We start from the raw sequence: 23559 nt of genomic DNA, 5'->3' as shown, positions 1-23559 counted from the left end.
ACCAGTACGGATGCTGTAAATTCGCCATTGTAAACAGGGATATAGTGTCATCTATTGGCCTCCTATCCTATCAATTGTTATGTTGAAGTGCCTTAAAAATGTTTGGTAAACTACGAGATAACACAATAATGGGTCGATTGGCAATAAAAATAGGAATTAATGAGGGAAGAATAAATAAAAAGTGGCCTGTTTGGTCCCCTTTTGACTGTCGTGGCGCCAGTCAACCTGTTGCTTCCCTTTGGGGCGCCAGGATGTTCCCACGATGCTTAGAACGAAGGGTAGCTGAACGGGAGAACAATTCTTTGCCCACCTGTGCAAATGCTCGAAGGCCGCGGTGGTCAGAGCCCTTTTTCACGGCTCCCCCGACATGACAAAAGCACGTTCGGATTCCTGCACGTCCTCGCCAAAAGAACGGGGGGGAAAAAAAAAAGGACCGAAAAAGGCCTCTGGTCAACTTGCAACCCTCCGCGCAAAGGCTGACAACCATTAACTTTTACTTTGGGACATGATTACGGGTAAGCACCGCAATAAAAATATTATCTGAGAAAGAAAACAGCTCATTTATGCTTCCTTACCTCTCATCTTCACGTTCTATGGTCAATTTTGTTCGCGCCTGCGCATCCAGTTTGGCAAAAGTTGGTTTCTTTCACAACGCCGAAGAACGACTTGCTTGCGAAGTCCACGCAAGCAACCACACGGGCACACACACAACACGTAAATAATACACAAAAGTTATACCAAATAGTTGCTCCAGACACAAAACTCTTGACAATAATCCCGACACTTGTTCACACTCGCGAGTACGAAAACTTTCTCAACCTTCGTACATTTTATTGAGAAACACTTTAAAAAAAAACAACAAGTACCAGCACGAAACCTGGTCAAAATAAACGTTCTTATCCTTTTTAAAAAAATCACAAATCACCGCACAATATTACGCAAAACTTCCAGAAAAACAATACACAAACGAGCACTTGTTTTTACATAAAAGCTGGATAAATCACTGGACACCGAGCAGAGGCTATACTTCTATGGGAGCGATTATTCCCTTCCCACAAACTCTCGCCTTCCCCCACCACAAAACACCGTGTGTAGTCTCGACTCCAGACTACTCCTGACGGATATCGTCGTCCACGAAACACGCTGGGGCCGAGAGTTTCTGCTCGAGGCACGGTTCCGTGCACACGGCGATGTTGCCACATTTGTCTCCCCATTGAATGTTCGTTCACTCTTCGGATTGTCCCATTACGCTATTGTTTCTCGTGGCTTTTGTTTCCAGAACCAATAAGGTTTCTCTGTTGGGAAATATTTGTTGAATCAGGAAGAGGCAATAATGCAGTAGAAACTTCAAAAACAATCATGCACAATGTTGCTAACTGCATTAGTATCAGAGTTGGGGAGTAACCTAACATTTTCCGTTAATAATTACGTTAGTGTCACGTGACTGAAAATTATATCAATAACTATAACGGGCTACTTTTCAGAAGGTACGTTACCTTGCTTCAATTTCGAATTCAATAGAAAACCCGGATTCATTGCAAATGAATAAATAATAACCGTTTTACTTTACTTACAAAACACTAATACATGCACTACAATGATGTCGACATCCATGTGTGCGTGCGAGCATGTCTAACTGTGGTTCAAGCTGAAATTTCTTATCTATTTTATTTGCCTTTTTTTCTCATTTCACGTCAATTATCTGGCTAATCGTGACGATGAGAATGAATGATGATTAGATGAAATTCATGAAGGAACACCATGACCACGCCAGGACTCGAACCTGGGGCCACGAACATGAGTCGACAACTCAACGAACGTATTCTGCCCCAAGAAGGCGACATCTGTCTACACTGGATGACAAAGTAAATAGTAAATTTTGGCGAAACGGTGACATGCATCATAATTTTACAGAGAATGAACAGCTTGCCAAGTGTACAGCGAATTCCAACTTAGCATATAATTTATGTAAAATATATTTTTAAAGAGAAAATGATTTACAGAGTAAATCTACATACCGCACAAAGTTTTTTTGTTTTTTTTTTGCGTGTAGAGATCATTAATAGAAATACATTTTCTTAATAACGTTTTAATTTTGTGTGACGACTCGTTACGATGCTACAACGAACCCTCGACAAAACGGATTTTTTATCCTGAATGTGTATGCACCACGTTACACAGGTTAGCCGTTTTTGTAATTGCAACAAAATATATAATCAGGCAGATATTTGCTTGGAATTTATGAGTAAGTAATTTTGTGGTTTTGAGACCGCAAGTTTCGGACACTAAGTTCGCCTAGTCTCGATTTTAATTTTAATTTCGAGACGAGAATTGTATCATCTCGGTACAATCCATACACGAATAGTAAAATTATAATCTCATAGATGTCACTCGAGTTCACATACAATTGTACTGTATATTTGACTGTGAATCGTGAAGACGAATTCCCTCAGAAGATTAGAGTAAATTCGCAGTTTTCTCACTGCAAGAAGATCTATTTCAACGTGACTGACGGATGCTGCGTGAGCACACTTCTGCTACGAAGAGTCACGACGCTCTGTAGTGCATGTGATTTTTTTTCTCTCCTTGAGGTCTCTGAAACCAAACCTTGTGTGGAGGACAAAGCCCCCGCTTCTTCGTCCTCCCTAGCATCTCAACGAGTTGTTCTTCACGGCGCCTCGAAGGGGAGAAATGAATGAACAATCAGCTTTCTACACTACAATCTCCAGCAAAACAATAAAGAATACCAAATTTGTAAAAAAGAAGTGTTAATTGTTACAGTTTTGCGACGAGCAAACATTAGAAAGTGTTCTTAAATCTGTTTGAAATACGTAATGCTTCTACAAGCTCATGGTTACTTTTTTTCTTGCATTTTGTTTTTACGTTACACGTTTTTGCCGCTTGAAGGACCGCATTAAGATGCATGTGCTTTCTCCAGCGTGTATATTCTGCCTGGAAAAGACATGGATGGCCGTCTCCTTATGGCTCTGTTGTTACGAGAAGAAACGTTTGCTGGCCTTTGCGTCTCGACGATATTTCGAAACTGCAGTTTTGAAGTCCATGCTGATAATTCTGAAAAATAGAATATGTTTAGATATACTTCTAGAATTCTAGATCGTCGAGGATATTATTTACGTGGATTTAATTCGATTGAAAAATAGGTCTGCGCGCCGGGAATTCATTTAAAATATCCCATCAGAGAAAGCAATTAAAGAGGTTTCGACGTAAAAAATGTCTCGATGTTGGTTTACAGAAGACTTCAGAGAATTGAATTAATTACCTGCACGAGTCCTCATGCGTGTAAAGCATTATTTGTCGGCAAGCTACAGACGCGACAGTCTTACAGCAATACACAACTCATTAAGTGGATGAGGTACAGTTTCGCATTTAGTGCACACTTATTTCAATTATGTCAAAATGTTCGGTAGTGTTAGGAGAAAAAAGAAGACGGTTAGAGAGTGGTACTGATCACATCACCACAAATTGCAGAGATTGTGAATGTGTGGTGTTCTACCAACATGTCTCCATGACATGTTGCAATGTGCAGGATGTAGCTTTACCTTTGTGTGTGTAAAATTTATAAAAATTATGACTCTCCAAACCTCCTTCCAAAATTCTTTTGGGTATACGCCCCTTGCATGCATCTGCTGGCATACAATCAATGCACTGCCTCCAATGCCCTTAGAAGCTTACTCGATTGAAGGCCTCTGCATGTCACACGTACAGTAACCAGTTCACTTTATCAATCATGTGAAGGCCTCACGTGATGCACAATATCCGTGTTTATCCTTGTCCTAAAGGTCAGACAGGCAGTAAACGTATAACAGACAGAACGACCAACCAGGGGAAGAGAATGCCGATGCGAATTTACTGGTGCTGTAACGAAGCCTAGGGAAAACAAGAGGGAAGAAGGGGGATGGGGGTAACCGTGTAGATGAGGATGAGTGATGATATGATGAAATTGATGAACGGACACTCACAAAGAATACCCATGTACAGGATGGAATTCGAACCAGCGACCCTTAGTGTTGTAGCGTGAGGAGGTGTGTTATTTACACACTTTCTCTTCTCCCTTTTCTTTAGAAATTACCATATTTTCCGAACCTGAAATCGTGTTTCATTTTATTTAACCTTTGGAAACTCACAGAAACTCCAAATCTGAAGATGGAGTACGAGAGACGGAAATATCAGGTGATGAAATGCCGATGCCGCTATTTACTGTAATACAGTAAAACCTCGTTAATCCGGACTAATGGGGGGATAAGTTGACCGATTTAACGAAAGTCCGGATTAACTGAAATAACCTAGAAGAACAGTAGAAAGTGCATTAAAATTCCGTTTATAGCAACAAAACACGTTTATTAATGTGTATTTAAAGGGCATAGGCCTAAATACACTATACAGTACAGTAAAATGTGAAGCAATATAATGGAGTCCGTTACGGAGCAACATGACGAATGTGATTGTTAACTTCTAGCCACATATAAAACCTTGCATTCTGATTTTTTTTCCCTGTGGATGAAGCGAAGTATTTTCGGGGTCCGGAATAACCAGCCTTTACTGTATATTTAATTTCTTCTTTTGTAGAAGGAATTCACATCCTCGTACCACTAAAAAACGAACGATTATAAAGAACCGAACGCATAGAAAGGCAATACAGATCCGAAACACATAATGTAGTTTTGGGTATATTTTTGCCTACCTCGTCTATCGTGTTTGCTTGGCAGATTGATTGATTTGGTTTATTTTACTTCCCTTTTTTTGCCACTTTTGGCTAATCGCGAAGATGGGGATGAGTGGTGATATGATGAAATTGATGATAGGTAGGGACATTGAATTTTCGCGATGCGCGAAATCGCGAAATGTGGAAAAAATATGCAATTTTGAACTTTCTGCACGTAACTACACCCCCAATGATGAAATATATGCATGACTTTTATTCGCGAAGTAATGCGAAATGTGTGCTTTTCCACGAAATGGCCGCTTTTTCGCGAAATAACCGTGAAATATCATCAAAATAAGTAGAAAACACGCAAAAACCGGCAATCGAGGTTGTGCGCGCAAACTCTCGATTTGTAACGAAACGTTTGCCTAAAGTTTCCTACCACTTGCAGCTGAAGAACGTTTTATCTTCGATCACATCAGGAAGACGCTGCAAATTGGAATTTCCCATGCACATAATCTCGGTTCGAAAACTTCGTTCCCTGTCAAGCTGCATTCCTTTCTTCCCCCGAATGTCTACTCAACTTCCAGTTTCATTGAACTTGCTAGCTGTAGCAGCGATAAGATTAGTCTGTTCCCGCACATCAAAGGAAACAATAGTGTCATTTGTGTTCAGTCATGAATGAATTTTGTTTATCATCATGTGATTTTGAACATGTGTTTGTGTATGTGCAGTAGTGATTATTTTATTTGTTGGACAGCAAGGATATCCTTTAAATACATACAATGAATAAATCACTTGAGATATGCAATTTAGAAATGAAGTGATATTGTGTTGATGTTTTCTTTTTGGTTGGACAGCTAAGTACTTGTGTATGTGTACAGTATATAAAAATGAAGTAGTTTAATAATTTATAGCTCTTTTGTATGCTGTTTCCTCTCATAATGAAAAAGTGTGTGCCAATTATTATTTTTTCCACCGCTGGTATATACCGCTGATCTAACATTTTATTTACCGCTCTCCTCAGTTTTATTTACCATAAATTTGTCTCCCTAATGATAGGACACTCGCAAAGAACACCCAGGCCTAGACGTTCCGGAACTTCTGTGCTAACCACTCAGCCACGGAGGCCAACTCTATCGCGTTTGGATTTGACTAGTCGAGCTAGGTGCGTTTTGCTTCACAAAATCCTTTTCCAAGAAGGAAAGGTAAAAAAACGGACAATGAGTTCGCCGTTCAAGTACTTTCTAAAAGGACAAAAACACTGATAGTCGGATCAGAGTTCCAGGCAGTGGCGAATAAAAAGAAGGTAAAAAAAGGTAGCGACTTTCGTCACAGTTTCAGGACTCGACAAAGAAGAAAAAGATCCATGATGCAAGTTGTATCACTTTATGAAAACCGAAAGAATTTCCTCCTATAGCTTTTCCCCTTTCAGTGACATTTACGGGGATTGTAGCAGTGGAGAAAGCTTAATTATCTCTGTCCACGACGACGCCGAGAGGATATTTACCCGTGATGTGATCCCGTGTCCTCCAGCCTACACACTCGCACGCTATACAGGCATTTGGACAGTGCCCTTAACCCGTTGGAAGTCCAAGGTGGACGTCAGACTTACACAGCATTTTCTCAAATAAATTTATTTAGTAGTTATTTGGTATGACTGTGTAGAGTTATCAAGGTACTTGTGAATTAGAAGGGGGATAGGGGATCAACTTACTACACTTGAAATGGAAATTTTCGGATTCAGCATCTGATCATCAGTAAAATATGCCTGTTTCTACGGCTCAAAATGGCAATGGTACAGGTACACAGAGATTTTAAGTTTGTATGTCCTTCACTTTGGAAGATGAAGAACAAAAACTCGCCACCATATCTACCTTCATTGGATGGTATTCTTTCCAAACCAAAAATAGTATTAAACAAGGCATCAATACAAATGCTGGAAATTTTACTCACATTACAAAGGTTCAATTGGGAACCATGTTTCGGGTGGCAAACTAACAATTCACCGTTGTAACTAATCTTTCGAAAGAGGGTGGAACATACACATTACTACCGAAACACCTGCGGAAATGTCTTTGCACCATTGTGATGGAATCAGTTTTCCGTAACTCCAACACACATCTGCTGGTCACCCGCCATTTTGCTACACTAGCGATCCTGGCGGAGCAGCGGCAAAGCAGCACAAGCGCGCCAAGTGAGAATAAAACGTCGAGTTTTTCTTTATATTGATGCACTGTTTGAATTTCCATCATAAATAGTTACGTTATAGTACCTCTGTAGAGATGTTTCATTATTTTTGACATACCCTGTATAAAAGACGTCTTACGTTCACTCAAGCGAGTATTTATTTCTATTAGAATATCAAGTGTTTTCAATCGATGGAAATTCTGATTAACAAAATAAAAATACGTGTATTTATCAAGACTGTATGGAGAATAACAGTGAGGTAAACAAAAGGAGCCGAACGCGTTAAGTCGTTGCCTCTCAATTTCGCCACCGAAGTTCCCGGGTTCGAATCCCGTCCTGGGCATGGGTGTCCTTTGTGTCAGTTCCACATAACCATCGGTGATATCCTCACCGTCGCGATCTGCCAAAAGTGGCACCGCACTTTGAATGTGTAGAGAGAAAGAGAGATATTGAAAAACAAACTATTGTGTGTGTGAGAGAGAGGGGGGAGGGACAGAGACAGGCCCGTAGCCAGAGGGAGGGCAACTGCCCCCCCCCCCCCCTGAGAGCCTGATTTGCCCTCCCTGTGAAAAATACGGAACACATTCCTACCTGGAATTCTCACTAATCTTTACAATTATATCATGTGTTACTCTAGCAAAATAACAAAGACACTTATTGATTTTGTAATTTATTAGGGTGTATCCTATGGGATTCCGTATAATGTTGTATCAGGATTGGGGGGGAGATTCCCTTCCAGATTCAGACTCAGACTTCGGGAAATGATTTCGCAATTTTCAGTATCTAGAACAGTTGTGACATTTTGAGTAGTCTTGTATTAAATGTGTCTAATGTGTTCGGATATTTTTCTTGGATGTGTTGCTATGAACTTGGAACTGCTTAAATTTCCGAAGTTTACCTTTTGGTAATAGAGATTCATATGGTAGAGAGAGGGAATGGATATTTGATTTTTGTAACTTAGCTTTGCTTTTCTGCCACTTCTAGCTAATCGCAATAATGAGTGATGACGTGAAATTGATGAAGAGACACTCATAAACAGTGCTGCAACCACAGGGGTGCAGGGGGCATTGTCCCCCCCTCCCCGCGACCTTGGACGGAAGTCCATTCTAGGGAAAGCAAACATTGAAGTAAAAAAACAAGACTAGAAGAATCTAAGAATAGCAGGACAATTAGATACTCATGATGGAAATAGTTTTCACGTGTTCCTTGCATTTTCTTCCAGACGGCCAAGGGCACTTGCAAGGGGCACAGAGGGACAATTGCCCCCTTCCTCGATTACAAATTTTATACAAGTAAAAGTACATTTCGTAAAATGTTCTTGCTCGCTCCGCTCGCAATATCTGCTATTCTTATAATCCAAGTTCAGAGCCATAGCTATGGGGCGGCGGGAGTCGGCCATGGGAGCCAAACGATCTATATGAAAGCAAATTTAAAGAGAATGCCATGGCGCTCCGTGAAATTATTTACGCCCTATTAAAACAATTTCTTTCTATGATACTTAATATGAAATATTAATGATGACACTGTAATCCAAGAAGTCGTTGATCAATCAAGGGATTCCTATTTGTTTGTCAGGTGTCAAACACATGTATTTCACCTATAATTCACACAATATTTTGCAAAATGGTTAACATAACCAGTAGGCAAACATTGTAGTGATTCAAGAGTCTCCCCTTTGAAAGAAATATAGTCCGTGGTGGACTAAGAGGCACATGTTTTAATGTTCTAGCAAGTACAAAAAATGTATTAAAAATTTTTACACAATTCATCAAAGTGCAGATAATATGTAACCATTATTATTTAATTAATTTGATTTTTCTTGCATAACACAACACAATGGTGTTGGATTCTCGTTAGATTCCTTTGTGCGTAAAAATCTTGCATACTGGAAACTAAGAGGGAATCATATCATTATGAAGCATGATTTATAATGGACTCCCTTAATCAGTTCTGCAGAGAGGCCCAAAGCTGTTGGTACATATTAATCGTCTATTAACAGTAATGACCTGTAAATATCAAGTAGATACAGTCCCTATTAGCCTATATATGTTAAACTTTATATTATTTGGCAATCTGGAAAGGTCATTATCGAAATATTGCTATTTGATGTTGCTCGATTTTTTTTTTGTTCGTTAGAGTTTCAAGATATCATCCCTTTTCTGTTACTTATCTCTTTTGGGGGAGGGGGTAAGTGCCTGTGTACCCTAATATATCTGCCAATGCGACACCGTATATTAAAAATTTGCCCCCTCTAGGTTTGACTTCGCCCCCCCCCCCCACAAATAATTCCTGGCTACGGGCCTGGACAGAGACATGGGGAGGGGGAGAGAGAGAGAGAGAGAGAGAGAGAGAGAGAGAGAGAGAGAGAGAGAGAGAGAGAGAGAGAGAGAGAGAGAGAGAGACACTTGTATCGAGGCTTCTAATTGACGCGGAGAACAAATAAACTCAACGCCCAGTGCAAAGAAAGAGGGAAACAGCCAACAAAGAAATCGGATTACGGGAATTCACATTCAACATAAATTTCCTCGCATGTTTGTCAATAGCGGTTGTTTCGACACCGTTTCCTGTCAAAAGGAGAAAAATGCAGGGAGTTGGCGGCGACCGCCACGCCTTCGGACCGTGTTCGCTACAGGCGCGACCTCTGTGGAGACAAAGCCGTGGGAGGAATGTGGATCTGGTGCACGATGCCGTTTGACTGATGTTCCACTATTTCAGCTTCAGAATAACTTTACCCGGTGACTTAGAGCGTGGTGCTTTGTGAGATTCCATCACATGATCATTACTGCAAGCTAACACATAGCCGTAAAACTTGAAAAAAATTCAAGCTTGTAAAATACACAAGTTCCCCTGATTTCACTTATTTGAAATGTTTCCCTTTCACCTAAAATGGCGGTTGGGTCATAATCACATTATTGTGTACTGACAAGACATTAGGCGAAACGAAAATAGACGTATCGAAAAATCAGAAGTGCATCTTTTTGGCAGCCATATTTACGTTCAAATTAGTTTTACGAAAATATTATTGGCATCAACCTGCGATGAATCAAGTAAGAATATTACGAAAGGCAGTTGCAAACTAATATGTCAGGCTTTCATGTGTACACGAGAAAACCTTGAACTTTGAAAAGTTCAGAAAGTGCACAAACAAAATGGGGAAAATGTGGCATTATGGGTAAGGGCATCACGTGACTAGGAGTCTGCAACAATCTGTCCCTGACGGGAAGTCAGTCCTCTTGTTAATCCTGGCTGAGGTTGGAGTGACGTGACACCGCCAGGCACGAACAGGAAAACTTAATCCGAGCATATCTGGTTGAACCAGTTGCGTCATGTCCAGCGCCCAACCGCCCACCGCATGCAGAAACTATGCCACTAGCAGAAAACACCTCCTTCGCCTGCATGCAAGGCTGGCCATCCAAATCAATAACTTCTGCAACGATAGCTTGTTTTGTCTGTTCTTTCCGGAACCACGAGTACTCTCGCAATTTCATGCTTTGTTGTCAAAGAACCTCGATTGCGGAATTCTTGCTCCCCCTTTGCACCACACAATCAATTAGACTTCACTGAAACTCGAAACAAGTAGCTTCCGAAGCTAGTCAGCGAGTCTGCATCACGTGCTCTTGCGTATAAGGATGCGCAGTTAACATGCTACAGCCTTCAACGCATGCGCCTGAGCATATGGGCGGAGCTTACTCTCAGGATTTAAACTCGCCTCTGACCTCTGCTTTACGGATTGAGAGGGGCTTTGTTGTCATAGTTATCATGATGTTCTCTCTCTTTTCTCAGGTATTTCGCGACTGTTGCTGTTGAGAGTGGTAGTGAAAACAAAACGGAACAGAATTAGAGAAGATCTTCAAGTTAAATCAGTGTTCCAGATGGGATAAAGACCAACAATAATGTCGGCTTGGGCATATAAGCAGAATGGGAGAAGAATAAAAACCGAAGCAAGAATAGAAAGTAGGAGGGAGGTGGCGGGGTTCGTCCGTACTTACGGCCATTCAGCACCTGTCAGAGATTGTTGCAAAGAGACATTTCCATCTCATCTTTCCTTTTTCCATATATTAATACCTGGTGATTCGTTGTATGCCCACTACACCCTACCCATCCCTATCGTAATCTGTAAAGAGACATCTTGAGCAGACTGTCAGAGACCAAGAATCTCTAAAGAATTTCCTGGGTCAAAATCAGAGTTGTAAGAAAGTTTAGAAAGGAATCCATTCAGATCCATTCGGAGACAAAGTTTCCCACATGGCTCAAGCACGAAAACCACCTAAAGAAAATATGGATTTCCGTAACATCAAGGTTTCAGCAAAGTTTGTCTTAAAGTTCCCTTCCGATGCACAGAACCTGGATGGAGCTGTCCTACAGTTCTGCAGAATTTAAACCACTAATATATACCTGAGACCTATTCCAAACTTTAATCTTGACCTCTAATTAAACATGACACCCTGTTGAAAATATCGACATTCAGAAGCAACAAGAAATTGAGGGGGGAATTACCATTGGTGCAGATTATTTGTTTCAATTATAAAATTCCAAAAATTCAACAACATTGACATGAGACAATATAAGATAAAATTCCAAAAATTCAACACAAGATAAAATTCCAAAAATTCAACAACATTGATAATGAGACAATTTAAGATATAATTCCAAAAAATCAACAACATTGACATGAGAAAATATAAGATAAAATTCCAAAAATTCAACAACATTCACATGAGACAATATAAGATAAAATTCAACAACATTGACACGAGATAACATTAAGATAAAATTCCGAACATTCAATAACATTGACATGAGACAATATAAGATAAAATTTCAAATATTTAACAACACTGACACGAGACAATATAAGAAAAAAATCCAAAAATTCAATAACATTTACATGAGACAATATAAGATAAAATTCCAAAAATTCAACACAAGATAAAATTCCAAAAATTCAACAACATTGATAATGAGACAATTTAAGATATAATTCCAAAAATTCAACAACATTGACATGAGAAAATATAAGATAAACTTCCAAAAATTCAACAACATTGACATGAGACAATATAAGATAAACTTCTAAAAATTCAACAACATTGACACGAGATAACATAAGATAAAATTCCAAAAATTCTAAAAACATCGACATGAGGCAATATAAGATAAAAATATGTCCACTACTATATTTATTAATATAATTAATGAAACGTATTGGGGGCTGTTCGAAAGGGAGGGGGGCTGACCGGTTGCAGGCTAATTCGTTTCCAAGCAACTCCTGCGTACTCCTTTGTGGTACAAATAACTTTGTGATATCATTTCTCTGGGGATGTAATGCAATGACCAAATCCATTACTCAACTTAGATGGTTACAACCAGTGCCTCTGACACACTCACAATAAAAAGCATACGCCACGTAGATAAACGATCAGGGCGAAAAGAAAGAGCGAATGAAATTGGGAGGAGAAAGAGGGTTAAGAAGAAGAATGGAAAGGTCCCCCCAAAACCTATAAAACATGCCCAGGATAAGAAGCCGCGGTAACGCTTGTGTTGGCAGGGCCCATTACACCAGCATTTCGGAAGGTTCCAAAGGGGACATAACCTTTGAGCTTACTGCCAGATCTTCGACCTAGCAGAAGCAGCAGATACTATAATAATTTACGGCCTTCTTAACCCTGCATCCCTCCCGCACCGTAGCAGAAACAGACAGACCGGAGTCTCGCAATGAAACGACTTATAGTCTCCAAAAGGCCAGATGCCTCTTACTTCCAGGGTGCTTTCAATGAAGAGTTCCTGGAGGAAATTACGGACAAGTTATGCAATCGAGGAAACGTGAAGGCGCCGTCAACCACTTCCGCTGATATATCTTATTTTTAGAGCTGCTGTAATGCCACACACAGAGCTACGAGCATTGTGTTGGCTATCAAGAGTATGTTGTGTAAAGTGGGATGCATAAGTATTATCAAGCAAATTGTCCATCACCATATTGATTCCTTGCAAAAAATATTACCAAGCAACCATCACCATGTTGATTCTCTTCGCAAAAGTATTACCAAGCAAATTGTCCATCACCATGTTGATTCTCTTTGCATAAGTATAACCAAGGAAATTATCCATCACCACAGTGATTCTCTTTGCATAAGTATTACCAAACAAATTGGCCATCCATCACCATATTAATTCTCTTTGCATAAGTATTAATAAGCAAATTGACCATCACCGCGATGATTCTCTTTGCATAAATATTACCAAACAAATTGGCCATCACCATGTGATTCTCTTTGCATTCGTATTATCAAGCAAATTGGCCATCACCATGTTGATTTTCTTTGCATAAGTATTACTAAGCAAATTGTCCATCAACACATTGATTCTTCTTGCATGAGCATTACCAAACAAATTGTCCATCACTACATTGATTCTCTTTGCATAAGTATTACCAAGCAAATTGCCCATTTCCATATTGATTCTCTGCATGAATATTACGAAACAAATTGTCCATCACCACATTGATTCTCTTTGCATAAGTATTACCAAGCAAATTGCAATGAGAGCTTCAAGAACTGAACTAAAACGCCAAACAAGCTGTTGGTAATCTCTAGACCAGCATACGCAAAGATCTAAATCTTAAAAACATGTAGATTGCAAGAAAATAATGAATAATCATTGACAGTTTACCGAGAGATACTTGTGCATCCCACTGTTACGATACACCAAACTAAGCTTCGCTCAAATACCTGTAAATAAATATCGAACCACCAGATGGTGTTGATAGTTTGCGATTATAATAAATGTCAAAGTACTATTAAAATTGATGATGTTATTGTCCCTTTGTTATCAATATGTAGTATTTACTCTCCCGCAACGTCAGCTGCGAAAATAACTGGAATTTTCCTGTGTATGTGTGAATATAATTTAATATCTTTAAACTCACAGAACTGATTACTTTATGCGTTACGTGATAAACGATAACAACGGAAACAAAATCAACATTTTACAGGATAGTTAATTCAGTTATTCAATGGAAATCTTAAGCATTTATTTATGAAATAGGAATATAGACTCTTACAATGATTTCGTCTAAAGTTAATAAATCCAGTTCTCAGAAGTATTTAATCAGTCACTTCAGTTTCGAGCCTCCTCTGTGTTCTTGGGCTACCATTATTGGAGTTGAAAAGTCGTGGTATCACTCCGCAAGAAGAGGGCTCCCAACCTGTCTCCACAACGAGTGATGGATTTACGCCTGAGGAAAATCTGTGCTAACCCATGGGCGTAACCGTAGGGGGAGGGGAAGAATCGAAAGGTTCTCATCTGGAACTACTATCTTGCTAAATAACTGTTACATTTGCGAAATCTTCAAAATTACTCTATATTACATTGCTCTTCAGGTCCCCAGAGGTTATCAAAAGTATCCTATTTGTAAATTTTGTAAAAGCTGAAAATTTGGTGAGGGGGACGAGGGCAAGTGTCCTCCCTTGCCCCCGTCAAGTTATATCTAAGTGCTAACCTGTATATACGCCATCAGCTGACCTCCGTGGTTAGCACAGAGGTTCCGGGTTGAAATCCCGGCGTGGTCATGGGTGTTCTTTGTGAGTCGATTTCATCATATCATCACTCATCGTCATTTTCGCGATTAGCAAAAAGTAACAGAAAAAAAAAAGAACTACGGCTAGCGTTTGCATCAGAACTGCTATCAACCACTAACAAGAAAGACAGTCACTCAACCACCAAAAGGAAGACCTGACCACTCTGCATTTAAGTACACACAAAACCGAATTACACCTGTCAATTTGAGTTTTGACAGGCCTAACGGGTTCTGCAAAGCTGACAAAAACATACGATCAATGCCCTCATAACAAGATACGAAGCAGGACGATAGCCCGGGACATATTTACTTTCCCATATAGAACAAGACATGGAGACTGCAGAAGCTTTTTGGCTCGGCAATCTTCGTCTTACGCTTCGTCGAGATTACTTCGTGAGAGCATCCACGATCAGAGTTGCCATATGAGGAGGAAATTCTTCCAATGCAGGGAAATTCAGAATTTTAAGTGAAAAAGGAGAATATTTCATGAAAAATATCGAAACTGCATTGAAATTTGAAGATAAACCCACAGAATGAATAACAATTCAAATTTGAAATTTGGGTTGGGATCTTTCCATCAGCAGCATGCTCAAGGTGGAGGGGTCATACACCCATCTCTGGGTTCCTGACACTAAGAAACGGTCAGGTCAAACACAGATAAAATTGCAAGATATAGGAAGAAGATATAGAACACACCCTTACAAAAAACTTGGTATGCCAAAAGTAGTAACACAGTTAGTGTAGTGCGTTCATTTTGGCTCTGGGCCGAGATAGCACGTGACTGCAGATGGCGCAGAAAGGCTCGGATGCCAGCATTTTCGACCCGTGACGTCCCGCTTATCCTTACGCACATATCTTTAGCATGCAGACGATTTTATTTATATTGCATAACGAGTATTGACCTGTGTTATAAGAGTTGTTCACAAAGTGATGGCCAACTGCATTCACACATTCCCGGCAACTTTTGATGAAATTTTGAAATGTATTCACGAGTATTCCGTGCATCCTACTCTTGCAACAAAGACAGTCTACCTGAATAAATTATCTTCAAGTAGGACGATAATACCGGCACATTTTTTTTTTTACTTTAAAGTTTAACATAATGGTCGTACCCCACATTTGTGCATAAAAAAAATTCGCATAAAATCTGCGACGATTATGAGGTGAAATACGGTAAGAAACTTTTCACATCTTGTGTATTTACACAAAGTTGCAATTTTCCATAAACAGTGCATATTATTATTTGTTATTCCACCCTTATTTTCATCCACTGAATCAAATCTAATATTTCTGTGAATTAGTATATTCAGAGTCAATGAAAACAGAAATTCTATTACTACTAATAATAGTAGTTGATAAAGTTTAGTGATGGGATTTCAATTTTTGTAAAATGAAGGGAATTTCTGAATGAAAAAAGGGAAATTGTGTCTGCTGGTTGTGGACAACGGCAATATTTGCTTGTCCTGCCACCTGGCGGATGATGTACGAGTGGAGCGTGAGGGTGCTTACACACGAGACAAACATGCAGGAGAAAAGAATGGCGAAGAGAAGACAAAGTGACGAAAGTTGGCGGAAGTTTGCTCTTGTTCCACCATTTATCCGTCGCCCTTCATGAATTTTGGAAGAGGAACGGGCGCGGGCCGTGAATATTCATCAGGCCCTTCGCGGAGGGGGGGGGGGAGGGGGGGATGAAAAGCGATTTCTTTGCGAGAGACCCGATCAAACGCAACAGCAGTTTCGCGGCGAAGTAATGAAATATAACGGAGAGGACCGGACCCGTTGAAGGGATACATATTCATAAGGACCCGAATTCAACTAATGTTGATTCAATTGACTAAGCCCTTGGGGCTAGCGGAGAGGCCAATTTTTATAAGAAAAAACTAAAAATAATTCAGGAGCCAGCTTCTTCTTCTTCTTTTGCAAATACGGGCTAAGAAAACCATGAATCCAATTAAGATAAGCTGTGATCTTAAAACATTGAAATTTATTAATTAATGCAAGACTGGATTAAAAGAAATTAACTCTTACACAGGGGTGTTCTTCCTAAATATTGCTTAATGCAATAGATTCTAATATGTAACCGACTCTACCATAATGCTGCAGATTTTAAAATCTGTCTAGCAACAGTGCGAAAACTTATAATGACATGTTTATTATTCTCATTTAATGTTAATGATACATAACGCACAAACATTATAATAAACCCATACTGTACTCGTTACTAGAAAAAAAAAAAGTAGTGGAAATTTCCGTAAGCGAAATATTAAAAAAAAAAAAAATTGAATATAAAAAATTTAGGTGCCATGACGACCGGGCACCATATATATATATATATATATATATATATATATATATATATATATATATATATACATACATACATACACACACACTACACACACACACACACACGCATATATATACGGGTAAAATATATATGTAAAGTAGCCTACTCAATATTCGGCACGTGTTATTGTGAAGTCCAATAAATTAATAGATTTTGAGTGCATATTGAAAACTAAAAACACACTGGCGGTGGCGGACAAACATGAAGTGAGGCCCGGACTATGTTTTATGAACTGATCTTGTTGCGTAGTATTAAGGTTATCATCGTGTAATCAAGAAGCACACCACATTCGAATTCTGGTGCATTTTCCATTTTCAGCGACCAGAGGATCCAGTGCCGACTGCCCTATTTGTGTTCAACTTTTTTCTTTGACGACCTAGAAAAGGGTGTTACTGCGGGATTATATTTTATGATCCTTTAATGTTGTATGTTTGTTCGTTGAGATATAGCGATATCATACATTCTCATTGGCATCTTCCGACAAATCTGCCAATGTATCAATTACTATCCTCCATCCACTGGAAGAACGAAGTTAATATAAACAAAATTACGTGACGTCTGAGACGTCCAATGTGTTAGTTCTGCGTTCGTAGCTGTACAGATCATGAAATAAGGTTCCCACAACTTCAATTGGCCAGATTACGTTGAGTGGGTTCGAAATTTAAGAAAGCTTTAATTTCAACAACGATCGTGTAACAAGTTTCAGTATAAAATGGACGTCCAGGACTTAAAAGTAAATAAATAAATACTCCTTTTGCAAGCAAGGAATTCAGAATTACGTTTTAAATATTGCAGTATAAAAGAAGCGGGAGAAGAAAGTTAAATTTTTCATGCGTTAATCTTTATGCATCATGCTTTACTTTCAGTACTACAATTTCGTCCTTGCTACGAGTTAAACTTGTGTACAGTGATCCTAATTATATCATCTCCATCTATGTGCCATTTAAAATTACTAATATCGTTGTGCTGACGAGCGACAGTTATAACTTGAAAATTAATATGCTAAAGCACCAAACCTGACTTGCCTAACCTACTCACGTAGGTATCAAATAGCAGAAATAAACAAAACTTAACCTGCCTAACCTATTCACGTGTATATTTCTGCTTTAATACGTGAGTAGGTTAGGCGCGCCTGGTTTGGTACCTTTTTTTAGCATATATCTCTAAGCTACTATAGCTGTCGCTTGCCGCATGTGGTGTACTGTAACTGTTTTTCAACGTGTGCAAGTGAAATTCATTCATTTTCCCCCCATGCTGTTGAATCTTGAAGAAAAACCACGTACGGAAGCAGCAAGCTCGAAGTTGAGTAGAAGCTCATCAGCTAAGCACACGCAAAACAAACTCTCCACCGCCGAAAACTGAAAGTTCGACTGTGGCAGTGTGTATCGAGCGCTCCCGGCTTATTTATCTTGGAATCCCCCTGGGAACCAGACATTAAACAAACGAAGGGGAGAAAGACACTTCAAATCTTTACACGTTCAACCTTTCCAAACTGTGAAAGATGGGTTTCCAGACCAGACTTTGCGAGAAGGGCGGCATTCCTCATTTTACGGCAGCTCCCCATTTTTTTACAGTCGGTATTTCACCGAGAAATGTTTTCGAAAGCGAAGCCTCGTGTTTGCAAACTGTTTCACTACAGGACTTGCGATGTGACGAAATGAGTTTCTCACCAACTGGGTCCGGATGTACCCACGGAAAATGACGAATGTCGGCGAGTTACGATGTTAGGAAGGAATTTAATATTACATATTTTCACATATTTTGAAGTATATTACATATATTTGTTTGAAGTGCATATTTTTACATAAAATACAGTATTTGTGCCATTTATCTAGTTTTCATTGAGCAACGTAGACATTTTCGAGACAAACTTTCAAAATATAGTTCATCTATAACTGGTTCTTTTGTGATAGACCTGTCACTTTCACTTAATCTTGTTACAAGCTTTGAAAGTCACACCACAGTTTATTAGGGGTTGTTGAAAGTCCACTTTATGCACATATAGGCTAGTCATAACCGGATATACATTTCAAAGTGGGTTCTGAACTACTCTACAATGTGCCTTCACCGGATACCGAACCCGGGACACCTTGATTACAAGACAATTACAATTTAAACTTAAACGAGTAGCGTATTTGTGTATAGAGTGGCCTTAAGAACTTAGTATCTCTCAACACAACCTTCCTTCCATGACTTTTACCCAACCATCTTCCATTTCAATGCTGTTGTGCTCTACTTCTCTGTACACTGTAATTGGCCATGCGCCAGTTCAGTTGTGTTCCAAATAAATATGATCTTCTTTGTGCTGTTGCTGTGCATGGATTATCTTCCTTTCTATGCACTATTCCCCATGGCTTCTCTTTCCTGCATCGTTCAAGGCGCGTCAGTCTGCATAGGACAACGATGTTGGCTATTCTAGTGTCCAGCACGCGCTGGGGAAAACCGTAGAATCACAAATTATTTGTAACTTGGCACACGGTGCTAGGTATTGAAGTTCAGAATACACCTGAATACGCCTTCCAACTGCGTACGATAGAACTAAGCAAGTTTTTGCTACGTTACTGTGTAATCAAAGGTATTAATCAGAAAGTGGCAAGTCGATATTTCATTGGTTACGTGTTTGGGATAGATTATAGTGCATGTATTTATCTGTATATGTATGTATACATGTATGTATGTATGTATGTATGTATGTACACATTTAACTTTTCACCAGTAGATAGCAGGACGATGTTCTTTAATCCCGAGCCTGTTCAACACCTTATCCATTATCGAGAAAGACCCGTTAAAGAACGACAGAAATCAAGTGTCATTGCAGTGCCTATTTATCTGAAACAGCGGAAAATATGAGAACTGTAGACGCTGTTAAATGACCGGCCAGCGACAGATATAGCTAACAGGATCAAACCTTACCCGCCTAACCTTCTCACGTATGCATCTAATGGCAGAAATGAACATGTGAATAGGTTAGGTAGGTTAGGTTTAGTGCTGTTAGCGTATTTTGAACGGTAGACAATAAATACGTGGCGTCATTTCCCTCAGGGAAATTTTGGTAAAATCTTAGGTGAAAAGGAAAAAGAGAAATTTTATGAAAAATCAAATGAGGAAAATTTGGTCTTACACATTACATACAATCTCTTCTAAGACTTTCTTCGTGTAAATTATTCCCACCATAACAATAATAATTATTTGGGCTGGGAACAATTAATACCATTCCGTTATTTAAAATGATCGTGACAGCACAACTAGTATAAACCTAACGAGGTCACAGTTTTCATTAAAAAAATCATATTTCGTACATTTTTCGCAGTGTGCAATTTGATGTCAACAATCATAATTTTCTGTTCTTTTTCTTCATTCGGTCAGTCCTAATATTTCTCCAGGTCGACACTTTCGATGTGTTCCTAATAGTAATTACAAAAACAACAATAATAGTGATGAAGATTTGTTGCCTGAGATCAGGGGCGATTCCTCCATGTAGGAAGTGAGGAACTTCCTGCAGTTCATTTGCACTTATTTCCAGTTCTCTACTTTTTGGCGTTTAATGCCTGTTATAAAATTATGAGCGCAATGTACGTACGTACAATTGCCTAGGCTAGCTAATGTCAAGAGTTGACTGCTCTCGCTCGCTCCAGCAGCCGCCCAAACACAATGGTCACATGCTTTGCTGCCGCTCGTTGAGGAACATCGGCGGTCATCCAACAGCCAGATGGGTGAGGAGTGGAATGGGCAGTGCAAGGGGGAGGGGGAGAGGTTGCGAAGATCGGTGGAACCACCACGAGTTTCCTCAATCAGCGATGCATGCCAACCCCAGCAAAATGGTACTAAACCAAGCACAATTTGATCTTTGTTGGCACTTAGCACCCTGCTATTGGCATAATGGTAATCTAGCGTAATCTGCAAACGCAAGTCTCTGGGAGAGGGAAATCGAATTCAAAGATATATGTTTTCAGGAAATAAAAATAAAATTGTCCAAATCTTGTTTCTACTTCACCAGGGGACCTGGCGACATGTTTCAAACGATAGGGAGTATGCCGATCCAGCGACAAGCTTTCTTTTAACCATGCCACGATCCATCTTCTATCATTTCTTCATCCTGCCCGATTTAGTACGTCAGGGGATTTTATGGCAGGAAAGCGGTATAAAGTTGGTGGTAAACAATTTTCTCAAACCTTTTTAAGTTCTATGTTGAACCCATGTCGTTTGTTGCACCATCTTAAACAATTTTGGGGGGAAATTTACACTATTACATAACTGTTAAAAATAAGAACGCAAGTTCAAAACTCTAGAAAATTAGATACAAAGTTACAATTATCAAAAATAATAATAATAATTAATAATAAATCATAGCACAATTTAGAAGCTTTTAGCATAATTTCGAAGTTTAAGCAGCACTTTTTATTATCGTCAATCCACACGACGACAGGGAGATCGACAATCTTGCAAAATCTGAAATATAGCTAATCAATGTTACTTTCGTCTGTTTTTATAGGTTCACATTTAAATATTTCATAGTTCAAAGTGAGGAGCAAGGGCCCCTTGCCCTACCTTGAGCATAGGCCTGCAGCTAACATTCTAAATGCAAAGCATAGTACAAGCAATACGTGTGAATGTAATTGTACACATTTTTCAAACGTTCCTCGCTTTACCACAACTTCTTCCTACACTCGAAAAAGCCACAAGTCGCCACTGCCTGAGATTTCAATTTTCCTAATATTAAGGGGAAAATTGGATGAAAAGGGAAATTTTGTACCTCTTACATTGTGGCAAGACTGTGCCAGGGTTCAAATTCAAATACGGTGATGGATCAATACACGGTGGTCGACTTCACTCAAATGTGGTACAATGTTTCTTTGTGTTTAATGATGAACTTGAAACTGACCAATCCAAAAAACATTCCCGTCGTTAACGCAACGGATTTTATAAATGAATTCTTTCGGGAGTAGCTAATACACGAATTTCCTAGAATCAAACTCAGTTGGTACATTAGAAGCGCCACGTCCAATCCTTACACAAAAGAAGTTTAGTTCGTCTCATCCGATTCACCCCCTCTGCCAGAAACACAAATGGCAATGGACTGGTGATGGGTAGGAGGTCTTTTGAGAGATGAAGCAGAGGTTTCCCACGCAGAACAATGGTGGAATTTGTGTTGGGTGCCGACGAACACACAGGCACTTGGCCTTGAGTCGTGGTCCGAGCGCGCACACAAAAAAGCGACAGCTTCAAGGGCGCTCTTTGAAAGATGCTTTACTGGTTCAAGCGCTAGATGCTGCCTTCCAAGTGGAGGGATTCTGGAGGGCAATGCACCCGAGAACTTGCAGATAGTATATCCGAAAGGATACGAGGACCCATATTCACCAAATGCTTTCACTCGTAGAGAACCATTACTGTGATAAATTATAACCAGATAGGTTATACCGCTAGTAACATTGTAAACGCAAGGTAGGGAAAAACTTCAAGTAGGACCTGGTAACACGAATGGAAAAGAAGAGACGGCTGTGAAAAGTTTCTTGTCGCGGACTTTGACCGTAAAATAGTTATATCTTCGCCTGTATTGTGCTGTTTGAGCTAGATGTTACTGCTATGCGTGTTTTAGTGCAACAATATATTATTTTACTGTAACACAGACTGTTATTTCTTGTGATCCTAATGATTTTGCCTATCCAAGTTGTGTGCCAGTGTACTTTCTCCATTCATCTACTCGCTGTTCCGAAGTGAAACAAATCCGGTAAGGTTTGACTGAATATTACTTTCGTTCGTACAAATCCGTTAAGGTTTGACTGAATATTACTTTCGTTCGTACAAATCCGTTAAGGTTTGACTGAATATTACTTTCGTTCGTACAAATCCGTTAAGGTTTGACTGAATATTACTTTCGTTCGTACAAATCCGTTAAGGTTTGACTGAATATTACTTTCCTTCGTACAAATCCGTTAAGGTTTCACTGAATAGTACTTTCGTTCGTACAAATCCGGTAAGGTTTCACTGAATATTACTTTCGTTCGTACAAATCCGTTAAGGTTTGACTGAATATTACTTTCGTTCGTACAAATCCGGTAAGGTTTGACTGAATATTACTTTCGTTCGTACAAATCCGGTCACAAAATCTAGCGCCCAACAAAATACAAGACTTCCATGCTTCCGAGGAGAAATTTGCCACATTTCAAGGCTACAGAAAAGAAACTGATGGTTCGAATCAACCACAAATTTCTGGTCAAGCCTTTTGTTAAGCATGAACAAAGATGGCAGCTTCGTTAAATGTTAAAATTCTGACTAAATTATTTGACACGGATCAGAATTACTACATCACAAATGGTATTGATTAACATTCATTTGTTGGTCACATTAAAACCAAATTTGTTCCTCAGCAGTCAGCATCCATTTTTTGGATATTCTACGAGAACCTTTATTTCCGTGAACCGTTATTGAAGATATTTGTTTCATTTACAAATGGTGTCCATTGAAACACAATTGTATGTTTCTTGTATACGAGTACTTACATTCTCCAATATTCTCGGCCATTTCAATATCACGGTGTTCATGAAACTACACAGCTACTTTCTGGGTCCAAACAAATGAGGGACAAAGGGTATGTACAGCGTAGTAGGTTCGTTCCTTTTCGGCCAGTCAACAACTGCTCAGGTCGGAACTCTCGTCGCTCAAGGAATATGTAAAAATCGAAAAGTTCCGAATGTAGTTGTGTCCATAAATGGTTCTCCACAGTTGATTTCCTGGCTTTGGTTTTCTTGTAAAATGGTCATTGTGATAATAATAATAATAATA

General features: G+C 39.3%; 1 protein-coding gene across 5 annotated transcripts in view; it reads right to left on the bottom strand.

Moving 5' to 3' along the window:
* Window positions 1–23559, bottom strand: part of PDZ-GEF (PDZ domain-containing guanine nucleotide exchange factor) — a 483761-nt gene that overhangs the window by 277177 nt on the left and 183025 nt on the right. The window contains exon 1 of one of the 5 annotated variants that reach the window (XM_083131076.1): window positions 576–1085. The exons of the other annotated variants lie outside the window; for them this stretch is intronic. The gene's annotated coding sequence lies outside the window, so the exon portion shown is untranslated. Of the gene's footprint in view, window positions 1–575; window positions 1086–23559 lie in introns of those variants that run through there. 5 annotated transcript variants of the gene reach the window in all.

This window comes from Lepisma saccharinum, chromosome 11, assembly GCF_977018435.1.
Source record: "Lepisma saccharinum chromosome 11, izLepSacc3.1, whole genome shotgun sequence".
In the NCBI taxonomy this organism is placed as follows: Eukaryota; Metazoa; Arthropoda; class Insecta; order Zygentoma; family Lepismatidae; genus Lepisma; species Lepisma saccharinum.
This window is presented reverse-complemented; position numbering and strand designations above follow the sequence as displayed.